Source organism: Schistocerca piceifrons, chromosome X (genome assembly GCF_021461385.2).
Source record: "Schistocerca piceifrons isolate TAMUIC-IGC-003096 chromosome X, iqSchPice1.1, whole genome shotgun sequence".
NCBI classification, from domain to species: Eukaryota; Metazoa; Arthropoda; class Insecta; order Orthoptera; family Acrididae; genus Schistocerca; species Schistocerca piceifrons.
In genome coordinates, this window is record NC_060149.1 from 615,948,089 (window position 1) to 615,963,952 (window position 15,864).

General features: G+C 37.9%; 1 protein-coding gene across 1 annotated transcript in view; it reads right to left on the minus strand.

Annotated features, from left to right (window-relative positions):
• LOC124722553 (liprin-alpha-1) overlaps positions 1–15,864 on the minus strand; it is a 410,311-nt gene that overhangs the window by 86,170 nt on the left and 308,277 nt on the right. The window lies entirely within an intron of this gene.

Consider the following 15,864-nt stretch of genomic DNA (forward strand, 5'->3'; position numbering starts at 1 on the left):
AGTTCTGGGACATTTTTACAGACATTAAAAACAGTCAAAAATCTTAAGTTTTCTGCTCCAACATCAATGTTTCATCACAGCTCAAATTAACACTGTTAGCATTATGCTACAGAACATACAAGGCATTTGTTGCCCACTGTGAACTAAAGTGTAGCAAGGCACACTTGAGAAAATATCTATAACCCACTTGTGATGAATGTTACATTTCTGAAGAAAAACATTGCCTTTGAAAATCTATAACATAACACACAACTCAAAAGTGTAATTCAGCACAGCACGAACACAAAACTAAAGAAAGATTTATATTAGTTCATAGCATCTACAATAAAATACATGGAGCACATAATCACAGAAGTTTGAATCTGAAAACGTCTGAAGCTAAAAGTTTTCTTTCCAAAAGCCTGTAGTAGAAAAAAATGATAACTTCATGAGTAAGAAAAGAACTACTGGACCAGAAAAATACTATTGAACAAAACATGACAACTCTGCAGCATTGTTCCCTCCTACTTCAGTATAATGACTCCTTTACCTTTGGTGTCTCATTGGTTAAGAGCAGCGGTTTTATTCCTTAGTTACTTCTGTTTTTAACAAATTCACTGTCCACAGCAGTTGTTCACAATGAGTTTGTTTTATTTACTTTTCCTTTAATGTGTTTAGGGAACAGTGGTAAGCCAAAATGGTGTACAGACGAACTATATACCAAACTGTTTAAGGAAAAGGATATCATCGTCTACACACATAGAAATATTGAATTAAAGAATGAACAAACGGTAACTTTGAGCAAAATTAAACTGCTCAGATGTTTCTTCAAAACACTGTATAGTCATTTTGAATTATAAAGACAAATTTCCTTCTGGTTCCAAAAGAGGAAGTCAACACTTTGTGATTGACAAACTGATTGAAACAGCTGAGAGAGAAACTCTTGGGGCACACTTACACATATGCCTCAGTAGAGATGGGCTGCAATTACAGATTTGCCAGTAGGTAATGGCTGCAAGTTTGATCCAGTTAATAAGAAATAAAATTGAAGAGTTAATTGCCTTTAACTGTTTTTTTTCCTTTAAGGCAGATGAAAGAAGTGTTCACAGAAAGTAAACAAATATGAACATAAAGAAATGTTACAAATAAAACAAACACAAGATGCAAGTGTTTGTAGACAGGAAGACACAAAGAACAACATAGAATGAATGTCAATAACATGGGGTTTTATCAGCAGGGGAAGACTGGTGCAAATCTAGATATAAGTTCTCATCAAGGAGGGGGAAAGGTATTGATAATTTGAAAATAGCTTCCTTATTTATTGGTTTAATTCGTATAGCATAATGACGACAAAAATAAATAAACAAATTTCTAATCAACAGAGGTTAATAACAATATGTTAACACAGGATTTCTCAAAAATGTCTAGAAATATATACCTATAGAAATAATAGAATAAAAAACTAATAAATACAATATCTGACCAATAACATTTTCTAAGCACTGGAACTTCAACACTACCTGAAAAAAAAAAAAAAAAAAGAAATTTGAAGCACTCGGAAGGGGAGGAGGAAATGAAATGACATAAGACTTCATGGTTTGGAAGTGTATGTGATGTTATTTCAGTGATTTCAATATCATGTCAAATTTACAAGGAACTTGACATGATGAGTCCACTGATCAGTACGACGTTGCATTTTCCTCTGGCCTGGATGCATGCACTGATTCAGTTGGAAAGGGTGTCATTAAACCATTGTATTGTGTTCTGAGACAACCTGGCCCACAACTGTTTCAACTGGTCCTCGGTATCCTGATAGTGGCACTGGGACGGACCTGACATCTGAGCTGGTCCCAAGCATGTTCTACACTGCTGGCCACCGTAAATGCAAAACCCTGAAGGAAGCATCCGAATCAAGTGAAATTTACACCATGGGTTTGCAGCGATGAGATACGCAACTGATTAGAATTTCAGCGCAGACGCATATCACACGCGCCTGTGGCACCACCTCATAGCACCATTTAAGGCTTGGCGATTTCGACGAGTGTATGTTCGGCACGTGTGTTTACCTTGTGGTTGTTTCACAAGACTATCAGTTATGCCTCGTAGATAACAGCGAACATCGTTTGATCAAGTATCCGAGTTCGACAGAGGAAGGATAGTGGCTTACCGAGATTGTGGATTATCATACAGAGAAATCGCTAGTCGTGTTGGACGAAACCAAACAACTGTAATGCGGATATGTGACTGTTGGATGCAGGAGGGTACGACGGACCGACGTGGTCGATCGCATTCACCTTGGTGCACCACTGCACGTGCTGATAGGCAAATTGTGCGCATGGCAGTGACGGATCGCTCAGTGACATCCCGAACCATAGCACAGCACATTGCGTCTGTAACGCATCATCCAGTGTCTGCGTGTACCATTCGACGCCGTTTACAGCAGAGTGGTCTGTCCGCAAGACGTCCATTGCTTCGTCTACCATTGACGCAGAACCACAGACGTCTCCGTCGCCAATGGTGTGATGACAGATGGATGTGGACGGCAGAATGGAATGACGTTGTCTTTACTGACGAGACATGCTTCTGTCTGCAGCACCACGATGGTCGGATTCGAGTGTGGAGACACCGTGGAGAGAGGATGCTGGACAGCTGCATTATGCACCGCCACACTGGTCTTGCACCGGGTATTATGGTATGGGGCGGTATTGGATATTACTCTTGCACGCCTCTAGTATGCATTGCTGGTACTTTAAATAGCCGGCGCTACATATCCGAGGTGCTGGAGCCCGTTGTCCTTCCTTACCTTCAGGGCTCGGCCACAGCCATATTTCAACAGGATAATGCGTGACCACACGTGGCACGCATTGTCCAAAGGTTCTTCGTCAATAACCAGATTGAATTGTTTCCCTGGACGGCTCGCTCTCCGGATCTTTCGCCGATAGAAAACATGTGGTCCGTAGTTGCTCAACGAGTGACCCAGATTTACATCCCCAGCTGCCACACCAGATGATCTTTGGCAACGTGTGGAAGCTGCTTGGGCTGCTGTACCCCAGGAACACATCCAACGTCTCTTTGACTCAATGCCGAGACGTGTGGCAGCGGTGATTTCCAACAATGGCGGCTACTCTGGCTACTGATTCTGGCAGGAACCACATGTCACAGACGTCTGTAAACGTAATCATTTGATACTTGGTCAACATGTTATCTACAAAATAAATTTTGTTGTGCTACCTCTTGTCTTTCTTGGTGTTGCATTTACGGTGGCCGCCAGTGTATCAGGGACAGTTCTAGAGATGTCGATGATCACTGGAGTACATCAATATCATGCAAACAATTCATACAGAGGCGTGCCATGTGTTGATGAGCACTGCCCTGCTGAAAAATGGTATCACAATACAGTTGCATGAGAGGTAAACCATGAGGACGCAGGATGCATTTGTGAACTAGTAATGAACTCCCTGCAGCATTCTGTGTCATCCCAAATGATTAATCAGAGACTGTCAGCAGCTGGACACTGTCCCATGAGTAGTCCCATGAGTAGGCTGCCATTAAAACCACAACACAAATTACTCTGTTGGGAGTGTTGCCGTGGCCAGAAAATGTGGACTGCTGATTACATCCATTTTGTCATTAGGGTTCCCTCGATCACTACCAGTCACAACTTTAAGTCATACACAATAGCTCACCACACCTTGGCACCAGGAGTAACACTGCTGTGCATCTCCCATGCATTGGAAGAATGGGATCTATCCCCATGTCAGAGCCATGCTTGTCAACGATCATTTAGGGAAGTGTAAAACTGCAATTCATCACTGAACACAATGCAATGCCATTCATCAGCAATCCACATTTTCTGGCCACGGCAACACTCCCAACAGAGTAGTTTGTGTTGTGGTGTTAATGGCAGCCTACACATGTGACAGTGTCCAGCTGCTGCTGACAGTCTCTGATTAATAGTTTGGGATGACACAGAATGCTGCAGGGAGTCCATTACTAGTTCTCAAATGGCCGTTCAGATATGAAGGGGTTATGATGTTCCTGGTGCACCAATATGGCAATCTCCCTTGTAGTGGACAGACGTTGCTGAACACAACCTTGATGGAGAGTATGCGTGCTCTCATGTTTCGATACAGTCAAACATTTGGGGCCACTGCCACATCCAAATTCCCCAAAAATTTGGATATTGCACGACTTCACCATGGGCCAAGCGGAGACCCACAATTAGGCCGCTTTTGAACACTGTCAGGTGCTAATAATGCTGTCTCAAATGAGTACATGGCCTCTCCATGACCTTCATAGTGATTACCCAACATGTGACACTTTTCACACCCCTTATATACCCCACCATACAAAAATATGGGAAACTTCTTTTTTAACACCATGTGCATAGACAATATTGTGCACTGGTGCAATTTTGATGTTGCAAAAATAATAAATATGTGAATATACAGAAAACTGAGATACAAATGGTGGTTAAGCCTTATGTAATTGCATATAATGCCCTAAAGAACCAGTTATCACTATTTGGGCACAGAAACTGAACATGAAAACAGAAGCCAAAAGGCAGAAAACAATGAAAATATAATGACACACCAACAAATTACTTACTCCTCATGAGGAGGCAAAATCCATTGGAATCACAAAAGTTCCTACATTTTTTGGGTCCCACGTCACTGTGAAAATGTGGTGGCAATTCTTATTCTTACCTGGAGAAGACCTACTGCAACATTAAATGTAAAACTGGAGCACACTTAAAGGTTCTAGGTGTACTTGCCCTTGAATACAGGGAACCAGAATGGATGCAAAGCTCCTATCAGACAAGCAGGGCTCTTAGGACAGAACATAGGATATTAATAAACTCAGTTAGAAGAAGCCCCTTTGGAATCATAAATTCTATCACTGAGATAAAAAATATTGTTGCACTCACAGAAAGACTAAACTTGGCTGATAGACAGATTAAGTACCAAAACTCAAAAACAGAGCCACTTTAGGACATGATTATATAATATCAGAACATTTGGATTTTCAAGGTTCCAGTGATTATAAGCACTCCTCAACATTTCACAGTTTTTCAAGAAAATAGGGGAAGGTTATGAGGATAAAAACTTGCAACTGTGATCTACATGTACAAACAGCTACCTGTTATAAGAAATGAAGGAGGAAGGGGAACAATTGAAAATCAGCCACAGGTGAGGTTTTAGTGGGGTTCTCATCATTCTCATCACTGTCAATGTGAATGCTGGGACTGAACAATTTCCCCTTATTGGACACATAAAATAGATAACTTTCCAATCAAATGTTAAATGTGTGAATCAATTAAGCTTAAAAAAGAGATTACCACTGAATATTGTAACTGAGTTTTGGGTTTTCATTTCAGATATGGATTCCTCGCTTCTCACATGGAAAGTCAGTTTATTTATTGGGATGACAGTGTGCAACACGATACCAGAACCAAACTACTGTGTGTGTGTGTGTGTGTGTGTGTGTGTGTGTGTGTGTGTGAGAGAGAGAGAGAGAGAGAGAGAGAGAGAGAGTGAGAGAGAGTGAGATATTCTGTTTTCTCTCCATCTATGCAAGTCAACATGAACACATATAACAATACAGCTATAGTTTTTGAGTTAATGTGTTACTGTACCACAATTGCAAAATCACAGCACAGCTTCCCACCCCTTTTTAGCATTTCAGTCTGAACAAATGTTAAAACAGATAGATATCTTAACATCCAATAAAACAATGTTGTACCTTTAGGGCACAGATATTGTGACAAAAAGAACTGTAACAACTGTATTACCTTATATAAAGCTTCATATGTATACAGATACTCTTTCAATTAAAGGTAACTGTATTTCACCAAAATAACAGTATTTTGTTCAGCTACCTCATTTGTTATTTAAAACTCTTAATTCACTGTCGTACGATCATTCAAAATTAACTGAATTGCAAAGTATTTAAAAATTCTGGTCTGATCTACCGAAGATGGAGGTCACAAGTACACGAGCTGTGCTTGCTTGTATGAATGTATGTGTGTTTTCTTTCCTAAAGAAGGCTTTTGCCAAAAGCTAAATGTGTAACAGTCATTTCACTGTGCCTTTCTGTAACTCAACATGTCATCTTTACAACAAGTAGGAATCTATCCTTTCCCAGAGTTTTCACTGTTGTATTTACGAACCTTATTTCCCATTAATATGTTAGGCACACACACACACACACACACACACACGCGCACGCACGCACACGCGCACACACACACACACACACACACACACACACACACACACACACAGAGAGAGAGAGAGAGAGAGAGAGAGAGAGATGGGGAGGGGACGGGGGAGGGGTGGGTTAAGTTGATGTGAGTGAATATACCTTTAATTTAACTCATATTAAGAAGTGTATATTTTATGAAGAAGTAGTGTGTATTTTATGAAGATTCCATATGGTGCTCCACTTCTTATGAAATGTGTTATTATTATCAGTGTCTACATAAATTAAATCTACATATATATCTTACAAAACACAAGATTACTGCTTCTTGTAAATAGTAAGTAGATGAAGATGACAAGGGAGATGATATTCTGTAAGAATTTGACAAAGCTCTAAAAGAACTACGGGACAACAAACCAATGGGTATTGACGACATCCCTGCAGAACTAATAAAGAATGCTGGTGACAGCATGAAAATGATGAAGCTTAAACCTATTAGGTCCATCTATAACAGAGGAGAGATACCAACAAACTTCCAGAAATGCATCATTGTTCCTATATAAAAGAAGGCAGCAACTAAAAAATGTGAACAGTAGCAAACTTTAAGCCTAATATCATATGCATCAAAAATTCTCATAAAAATAGTTCTAAAGAGAAAGTGGATTAGGAACAAGAGAGGCGATTCTGGCACTGAGACTCCTTATTGAAAAGCAATTACAGAAAATAAACCAACTTATATTGCCTTTGTAAACCTGGAAAAGGCATTTGATAATGTTATTTGGCAAGACATGTTCAGAGTGCTGAGGAAAAGTGGAATGAAGTACAAAGACATCAGTGTGATACTCAGTTCCTATAACAATGAGGTGGCAGTGATTAGGAAATGTCACCAGGAACACGAATCAAATACTAGAAAAGGGGTAAGACAAGGGTGTGCTCTCTCTCCTCTTATATTCAGTGCTAACATCCAGGGAGCTATAGACCAAGTGTGAGAAACTACTGAGGTGGGGAAGATAGACATGCTACATTATGCATATGATACTGCTATTAGTCACGGAGATAAAAGATCTAGAGGAAGTCCTCAGAACATTGGAAAGGATTTTCTACAATCAGTGTGGAATGAGAATAAATAAGAAAAAAACTAAAGTGATGGTATGCCATACAGAAGCAGAATATGAACCTCTGAGAATGAGAATTGGAAGAGAGGAGCTGGAAGTGATAGAGGAATTTACCTACCTGGGAAGCAAAATCACAATGGATGGTAAAAGCCAGAAAGAAGCTGTGAGCAGAATACAACACGCCAAAAATGCAGTTAATCAGAGGAGGAACTTACTCACCAGCAAGCACATCAGTCTGAAAATAAGGAAACGTATCAAGAAAGCTATTGTTTGGAATGTGGCCCTATACGGATGTGAAATTTGGACAATGGGAAGAGAAGGGAGAAGATGGCTAGAGGCCCTGGAGATGTGGCGCTACAGAAGGATGATGAAGATCAGCTGGAGAGACAAAGTAACAAATGAAGAGGTGCTTAGAAGAGTACAGGAAACCAGATCTCTGTGGAGGTACATCCAAACAAGAAGAGACAAACCTGTAGGGCACATCCTAAGATACAACATCACTGGAACAATAGCAGAAGGAGCTATTGAGGGAAGGAACTGGCAGGGGCAAGAAGGATATCATACATACAAGAGATTATGAATGATGTTGGATGAAAAACATATGTAGAAATGAAGAGGAAGGCAGACAGAAGAGATGAATGGCAGTCTGCTGCAAACCAACCTTAGGGTTGATTCCACCCAGATTTAATTAATCAAAGCACAACTATCTAATTTTTCATATTCTCTAGTTCCCTCTCAGTTGTTTTTGTTGTTGCTCATGTTGCTGTTGCTGCTGTTGCTGTTGCTGTTGTTGTTACTGTTTCTGCTGTTTGCTAGCATATCCCGTTAAGAATTAGACAGAGTAGTTCTTCGTATATCCCACAAAAGTTGCATCAGTCATCAGCAATTTTTCATCAAAAATTTACTGTGTGCCAACATTTTAATGAATATTTCTCAAAATTCACTTTTCTGGCAGTTACTGGGAGCCAACACTCTCCAAAAGCATCACTAAATTATTTTAAAAAAACTTATTCCGTTGTGTAGAGAGGAGCCTCTGAAAATGCACATAATTCTTGAACCTTCAGTTCAAATTAAATTCGATCCCTTAATATTTCATTTCAGAACTTCACAACTTTCTATTTCTGTCAATGCCACATGCTGTAAAATTGGAGGTTGTGTACTAATAAAAATGAAATGAACAACAATAATAGTGAGTAACTTGCAGGTCATAAAGTCTAACTGCTTAGTAGAAAATTTACATAGCCACCTCTGAACACAAACATTTACCTTCGAGGTACACTGACGAAAATGGAAAGTGTTACATCATATACACCTTGACTGAAGACTACCACACTCTTGCTCCAGTATTTCCATGTCTGTGGGATATGCTGATTAAAATTTAATCCTTATCTGATCTTATTTTCAGTAAAGAAATAAAGCTATTCACACAGATGAAGAATAGTGTGAGCACATGATGGCTACTGGGAGTGTCTATAACATTACTGAACCTTTTCAGGTGGTGCATGCCCAGATAATGTGCATAAGCAGCTTATACTCATCTTTTCAGCTTTGAGGAAGGTTGAGTCATTGACACTGGGGACATGGAGAAGCTTATCAACAGGTCACACAGACAGTTAGCTATAGTGCAATGCAGCAGAATGAGTATTGACAAGATACTCAGGACAATAGCATGGCAACAAGAGTTCATACAGGTCCTTCCAGCAGGACTGATTAGTAGGGAGATGATGACGGCTAAATTCTCAGCAGAGGTTACAGGCAGAGCACCAACACAAAATATAGGGAACAGCTTATTGGAAGCTGGGTTGTAATCTCAAGCTGCCATATGCCATTTACTGCTGACTCTGTACCACAGGCAACAGAAACTTGCATAGTGTAAAGCCAGAGTCACCTTGGACACTGAATGGAATTCTATAGTTTTAAGCGACAAATTTCACTTCTGTTTGTGGTGGTCAGGCTGACACTGACACGTCTGTAGATAATCAGATGAAAAGTCACAGGATGCAACAAATCTTGTTATCTGTACCTCTGCAGATCTTGGAATCATGGTATGGGGAGCTATTTGATATAATAAGAGGACTGATTTGGTTATTGTTGAAGGGAGCACGAATACTTACTAGTCTGTGCAAGAACAGTAAACCCTGCTGTCATAGCCTTCATGACCAGTGTACCATATAGTATAGTCTAGCACGATAATGTAAGGCTGCAGTTCACATCATAAACACCTTGAAGAATGTACAGATCCATGACCAGCCTGCCAGGTCCCCTAACAGGTCACCAACAGAGCATGCCTGAATGTAATGAGAAGACGTATACTTTCACATTAGCCTCTGGCCAGTAGTCTTCATGAACTAACACAGCATGTGCTTCAAGTATGGCAAGATCATCACTGAGATGACATTTGGAGGCTGTTTCCTTCCATGTCACAACAAATAAGAATGTGGATTCATTCCATTGTTGTCACACTGATATTATCGTTGTTGTTGTTGTTGTTGTTGTTGTTGATGATGATGATGATGATGGTGACAGACATTGGTTCCAAATGGGATTTAAGTTTAATAACTTATTACCCATTATGTGATGAACATCTCCAAAAAGTCAGGTTAGTATCAGAACCAGTGCTTCATGATATAATATATTCCATTTCCATCAAAGTATTTCAGTTAATTTAGTAAGTGATTAAAGACATCTTAAATCAATATCTGGATATAATTAAACCACTTTAGTTATTAATCTAACAGAATTACCATTTCATCAGTCCTGTACAAATGCTAAATAGTATTTCCTCTCTTCACTCAAATTGCAGCAACAGTTTAAAAATTAACATAAATCCTTTTTTCCCTTCTTCACTGTATCAGCTACATTGTAGTGAAACCATATGATTGTTCTGAAATTCACTGAACTCTGCCATTTGTTACTGGTATTGTTATCATTGTTATCCCAGTTGTCATATGTAATTTGACTGTGTTCATTATTTGCATTATGAAATTCATATATTTTGCAGAGTATAAAGTTCATATTTTCTTACATCCATTTGATCAGTTATAATAATATCACCATACAAATAGTCAGCCCAGTAATGTTATCACTGGAATTTCTGAGTCAGAACAAAATTATAGTTTTGCTCACATGTGGAAATTAATTTCCTTTTTTTTTTTTTTTAGCTGCAGTTCAGATTATAATACACTATCAATTTCAGGCTGCAACCTTTATTACTGCCAACAATCTGAACTACTCCACTTTCTACAAAATGTACAAAAAACAGAATGTAAACAGATAGAATATAATTTCTAGATTTTATATTCATGTACAATACAATAGAACAGGAAATGATTTCCTTACACAATTTTTTTTAAGAAAGCCTCTACTAAGACAACTGATTGTGCTTAATACAAAACATTTACTGTCATCAGCCACCATATTAATTTATCTTTAATCTGCATGATAGGATCATTCTCCAAAATGTTGTCAATCCAATGTCTTGCCCAATGCACCACCTCTATTGGTGACAGTTAATGTAAAAGGTACTGACTCTTTGTTAAATTTCTGTTGCTTTTAATGAACATGCCCAAGATATTAAAACTATACCAAATAAAACTGCTAAATCTTCACTATAAAATTCAGCAGCCAATTTATTCTCATATCAGAACACTGATCTTTGGACAGATAAACCAAACTCACTTTGGCTTGCTGTAAGAGTGCTGCATTTACAGTAAGCACCAAGTGAATTCTTTACCATAAACTAGTGAGAAATTGAAAAAAAAATTGTTTTAGAGACATCATACTTTCATGGGAAGGTGATATAAAGCAGTAATATAGCAGGTGAAAGTGTATTGTCATCCTGTGTATGGAGTAGGAACCATTTACTGAGCACAAAAATACGGAGGCCAATAACTACTGTATATGATATATTGGAAGGTCCAGGTTGGAATATCAACAATATTAGGGAAATGACAGACTGCTACTCATCATAAGGATAACAAGCTGAGTGGCAGACAGGCACAATGAAAAAAAGAGTGTCACACATTTAGCTTAAGAAAACACATACACACAGACACACATATTCACATCCCGGTCTGAGCTGCTTGAGACAGCAGTTATGTGCACGAGAGATGTGCTTGCTTTTGTGGATGTGTATATGTTCTTTTCTGCAGAAGACTTTGGCCAAAAGCTGAATGTGTAGCAGTCTTTTCATTGTGCCTGTCTACAACTCAACAAGTCATCTTTATGGTGAGTAACAGTCTATCATTTTGCTACTGTTATTTATAAACTGGAAAGATAGTTTTTTGCTTTGAATACTGAACTGGTATAACAATATATATATATATATATATATATATATATATATATATATATATATATATATATATATATATATATATATATATATATATATATATATATATATATATATATATATATATATCCTGCATGAAAACTATTGAATAATTGTTCAGCACAATAATATGAGGTGTCAGCTGTGCATGAATCTGGGTGCTAGTGAGCTGACAAAGGTGCAAATATTTGTTTTTCCAGTTCATGATGGCAGTTACATACAGGTTCATGCATGGACAATCAGGTCAGATGAGCAGTCGCTGCAGATTATATTATGACATTAAGCACAAATCAAGACAAATGTTGCATCCAGAGGGTCTGCCCAGTTCCATCTCTCAACTCATTGTCACATAGCACACCTCAGGCAGTGTTACTAAAGACGCAACTGGAGAGATGAATGGCACAAAGTTGACTTAAGTTATGACAGTAGTCAATGTATCTGCATCAGTGATGGTAGTTTACAAGTATAGTATCAATCAGTAGGACAACCACTGCAGGACTGTATCGAACAAATTTGGGAATCGTGTGGCTTGGGTAGTCCACATTGGCCAATCACTACTTATGTATGTTGAAGAGGTAGCTAAGAGTGCAGTGTACATCCAGATTATCATCCAGCTCATTTGTTGGCATTACTAAAAGATACAAATTATGACCTCTTCCTGCACAAAATTTTTTCCTGGGTATACTTCTTCACTGTCAAACATGCTTTCCACTATTTTTGGTAACTAACTCCTGAATATGAGATAGATCTGGTGATGAATGAGACTTTGCAACAACAGGTGAGAACAGTGTGAAACACTATCTTCTAAGATGGCATCTAATACCTTTATGATCAGTTTATGCCAATTGCAGAGCTAAATTTTAGCTACAGAATGTTACATATGTGATACTGATATGTAAGACAATGTCCATGGGGGGACAATCCTGCAGTTATAATCATACAGACTGTACAACCTGTACAATACAAGAATAAAACTTTATTTAAGTGGGGTGCTTGTTTCAGCGTACTTATTTTTCATTTTTCACTAGTTGATTAATCCACCCATTCATGATTGAGTAACTCTGTAGTACGAAAGAGGACACTCTAGACAGTACAACATGTTTTCGTTGTACAAATAATTTCCTTGTCACTCAATCTGTTATATAAGGTCTTCTAAGAATGTTTTAACAAAAATTAATACTGCATTTCTTCACTTTTGAGTCATGTGAATGCTGTTTTTTCCCCTGTATGCTGCTGTTAACAACATTCCAATTCTAATGTTAATCACTGATCATGACAGTCTAAACAATGAATTCTACTGAACTGTGATGATAAAGCCTTCAACAATCACATAACTCAAATAAGCACAAAACAACTTGCTTTTTTCAGGAATGTTGTAGTAAATTTGATAATTTCAATGTTCCTATGACTCACTAATTTAGAGGTCAGTAAAGTGTCTTTGCTTGGGGACAATGAGAGACACGTGTAATTCTAGGGGACCAGTTATGTGAACCGTCTTAAAATAACATGTTTAATAACTGCCAACATAAGTTTTGAAGCACAGTTCCAGTGTTCAGGCTTCAGCACACTACTGAAAGAATTTCACTGCTCCAACAGTGTGACAGAATTAGATGAAAGTGAATAGTGTGACAATTTTTCGTGTATATTGGAATATAGTTTTCTCAAGTATTTGACATTCACAGTACTAGCACACATTCCAGTGTTGTTCACTCATGAGCAACATCACCCCAACAATGAAGCTGGGCTTCCAAATGTACTTTAATGATTATGAAACAACAGTACTTTTGAGATGATTACTGTCATTCCCACATTTATCAGCTAGTTGCACTAAGTGTGATACAAGAAATTTTATTTTCTTTAATCAGGAATCACTAGTGTCCAAAATATGTTAAAAGTAGTTGTTAACCATACAGCACTAAAGAGGGGAAAATGTTACACTGTTACTAAACCATTGTAAAGTGCACTACTACACATTTTATTCAGAGGAAGTCATAACTAATAGATTATGCATTAATAAATTACAATTATTAGATCTCCAGTGGAATGTTATGTACCAAATTAAGTACAAAATGTCCTGTTTTATACACTGCTGCATTCGTAAATTTAGTGCGAATTTAGTAATATAGTTTCACTGTACCTATCCGATTGCAGTACCTAATTTGTGCTACATTGGCCCATTAAAATAGTATATCAAAACACTGTATCTTATTAGGTGTGCCATATAGTCTTCTACTGAGGATCAGTATGTCTCAAATAGCATTCAGACAGGCAATAACTACTGAGTAAGGTGGCACATTGGACTTGCATCTGGGAGGACGGCGGTTCGAACCCGTGTCTGGCCATCCTGATTTGGGTTTTCTGTGATTTCCCTAAATTGCTTCTGGCAAATGCTGGGATGGTTCAACTAACAAACAGGCAGGTGCCTGTACACCTAATTTCACATTGTTGAGTACAATGCATTTCATACTATGTTACTTTATATACCCTAACTAGGAGCACACATTACCTCCTCAACTGGTTTAACTGTAACTGACTCACTCTCTGGATGTAAAATAAAAACCTCATTATGTAGAATTTCGTGTCATACAGAAAGAACAAGAGGACATAAACAGAAAATATACTGGAAAACACACACAGCAACAAATCTCTACTAAATTCTTTCATGTGTACATTAGCAGCAAATAGAATTGGTCCTGTCATGTCCTAGATCTGCTAAAAGATTTCATTCTGGAACTTTTGTTTTGTTGGAAACTGCATCATCCACACAGAAGGATGTTGTCAGAGATTTCACTTCAGATATTTCCAAGTTCCATGCATTGTTGTCTTGCAGCATCACCTTTTGGGGTATGAGTACCTGTCAAAAATAATTGCTCAAAAGAGAGTTATACACATTATGAGAGGTGTTTATCTATGAGACACTGGTAGGATTCTGATCTTACAATGACATCTCATTGAATATTTCATCAATGAAAACTGCTCCCTCTTCAAAGCAAATAGTACATACCATGAACACAATATGATGTCATAATAGGACTTACATAGCAACCAATGAATTTCACCGTCATGCAGAAAGAAGTAAATCGTCCAGACATGAAAATTTTCAATGTTCTGCCTACAGACGTTAAACGTCTTGCTCTTGAAAAACCAAAATTTGAGAGCAAGGCGAAAGAATACCCATTGCAAATTAAATAATACAAATAAATTAATATGTTTTGTAGCATAAATGTGTGGGCATGTGTGTCGTTTTATCTGTAACTCATGATGTCTCATTACAGCAAGAATAAATATGAATAATTTTTTGTTGTAAAAGATATCACATACATTTTCCTGTATTAAGGTACATCAATGTGTGTGTGTGTGTGTGTGTGTGTGTGTGTGTGTGTGTGTGTGTGTGTGTGTAAATATTAATTCTGATGTCTTTTTGCATTTCGGCCCTCTTTTTTTATGCAAGTACTATCATGAATCTGCCCACATTTGTAAATTTAATAAAATAACTCACAATCATAAATTTTGTAAAAACACCAGCTTATATCCTTATCCTAGCAATGCTAATGCTACTGGAACCAGCAGATCTCATAATAAAGCAAATAAATGAATCACAGCTCAAGGTACTCAACTCAACCACAACTGAGACAGCTCTGCTGTGTAACTGTTCGTCTTCTAGATGACCCACTCTTGGTGAAAGTCTATACAACAGCTCTAAATGGAAATTATTCTTTCCCCATGCTTATTTTTATTGTTTCTTCCTAATCTCCTCTATGTTGATGGACACAACACTTCCCATTTCCTGTCAAGTATCATGAGAGACATTCTGGCCCGAGCTGCCAGAGTTGGTGGTCATGTGTGTATGAGGTGTGCTTGCTTGTGTGAATGAATGGTGTGTGTTCTCTTTTTCTGATGAAGGCTGTGGCTGAAAGCTTATGTGTAAGTGTCTTTTAAGTGTGCCTGTTTACAACTTAACATGTCATCTTTACAGTAAGTAGCAATCTATCTTTTCTTACCTAAACAATTGATAAGAAGACATATTTTCACAATAATTCTTGGCATACAGAACAGGATAACAACCTTTAGTGACACAATCTGTCTAATTTTATTGAGAAACACATGTCTATTATGGTTCTCCACAAAAAAAGTATTTCAAGAGAGAAATATATATTTCTGGACACACGTTTCTATTCCCATTATCCTTTCAATGCATACAGAAATGTTTGTCTATGTACATCTGTGTGTGGCCAT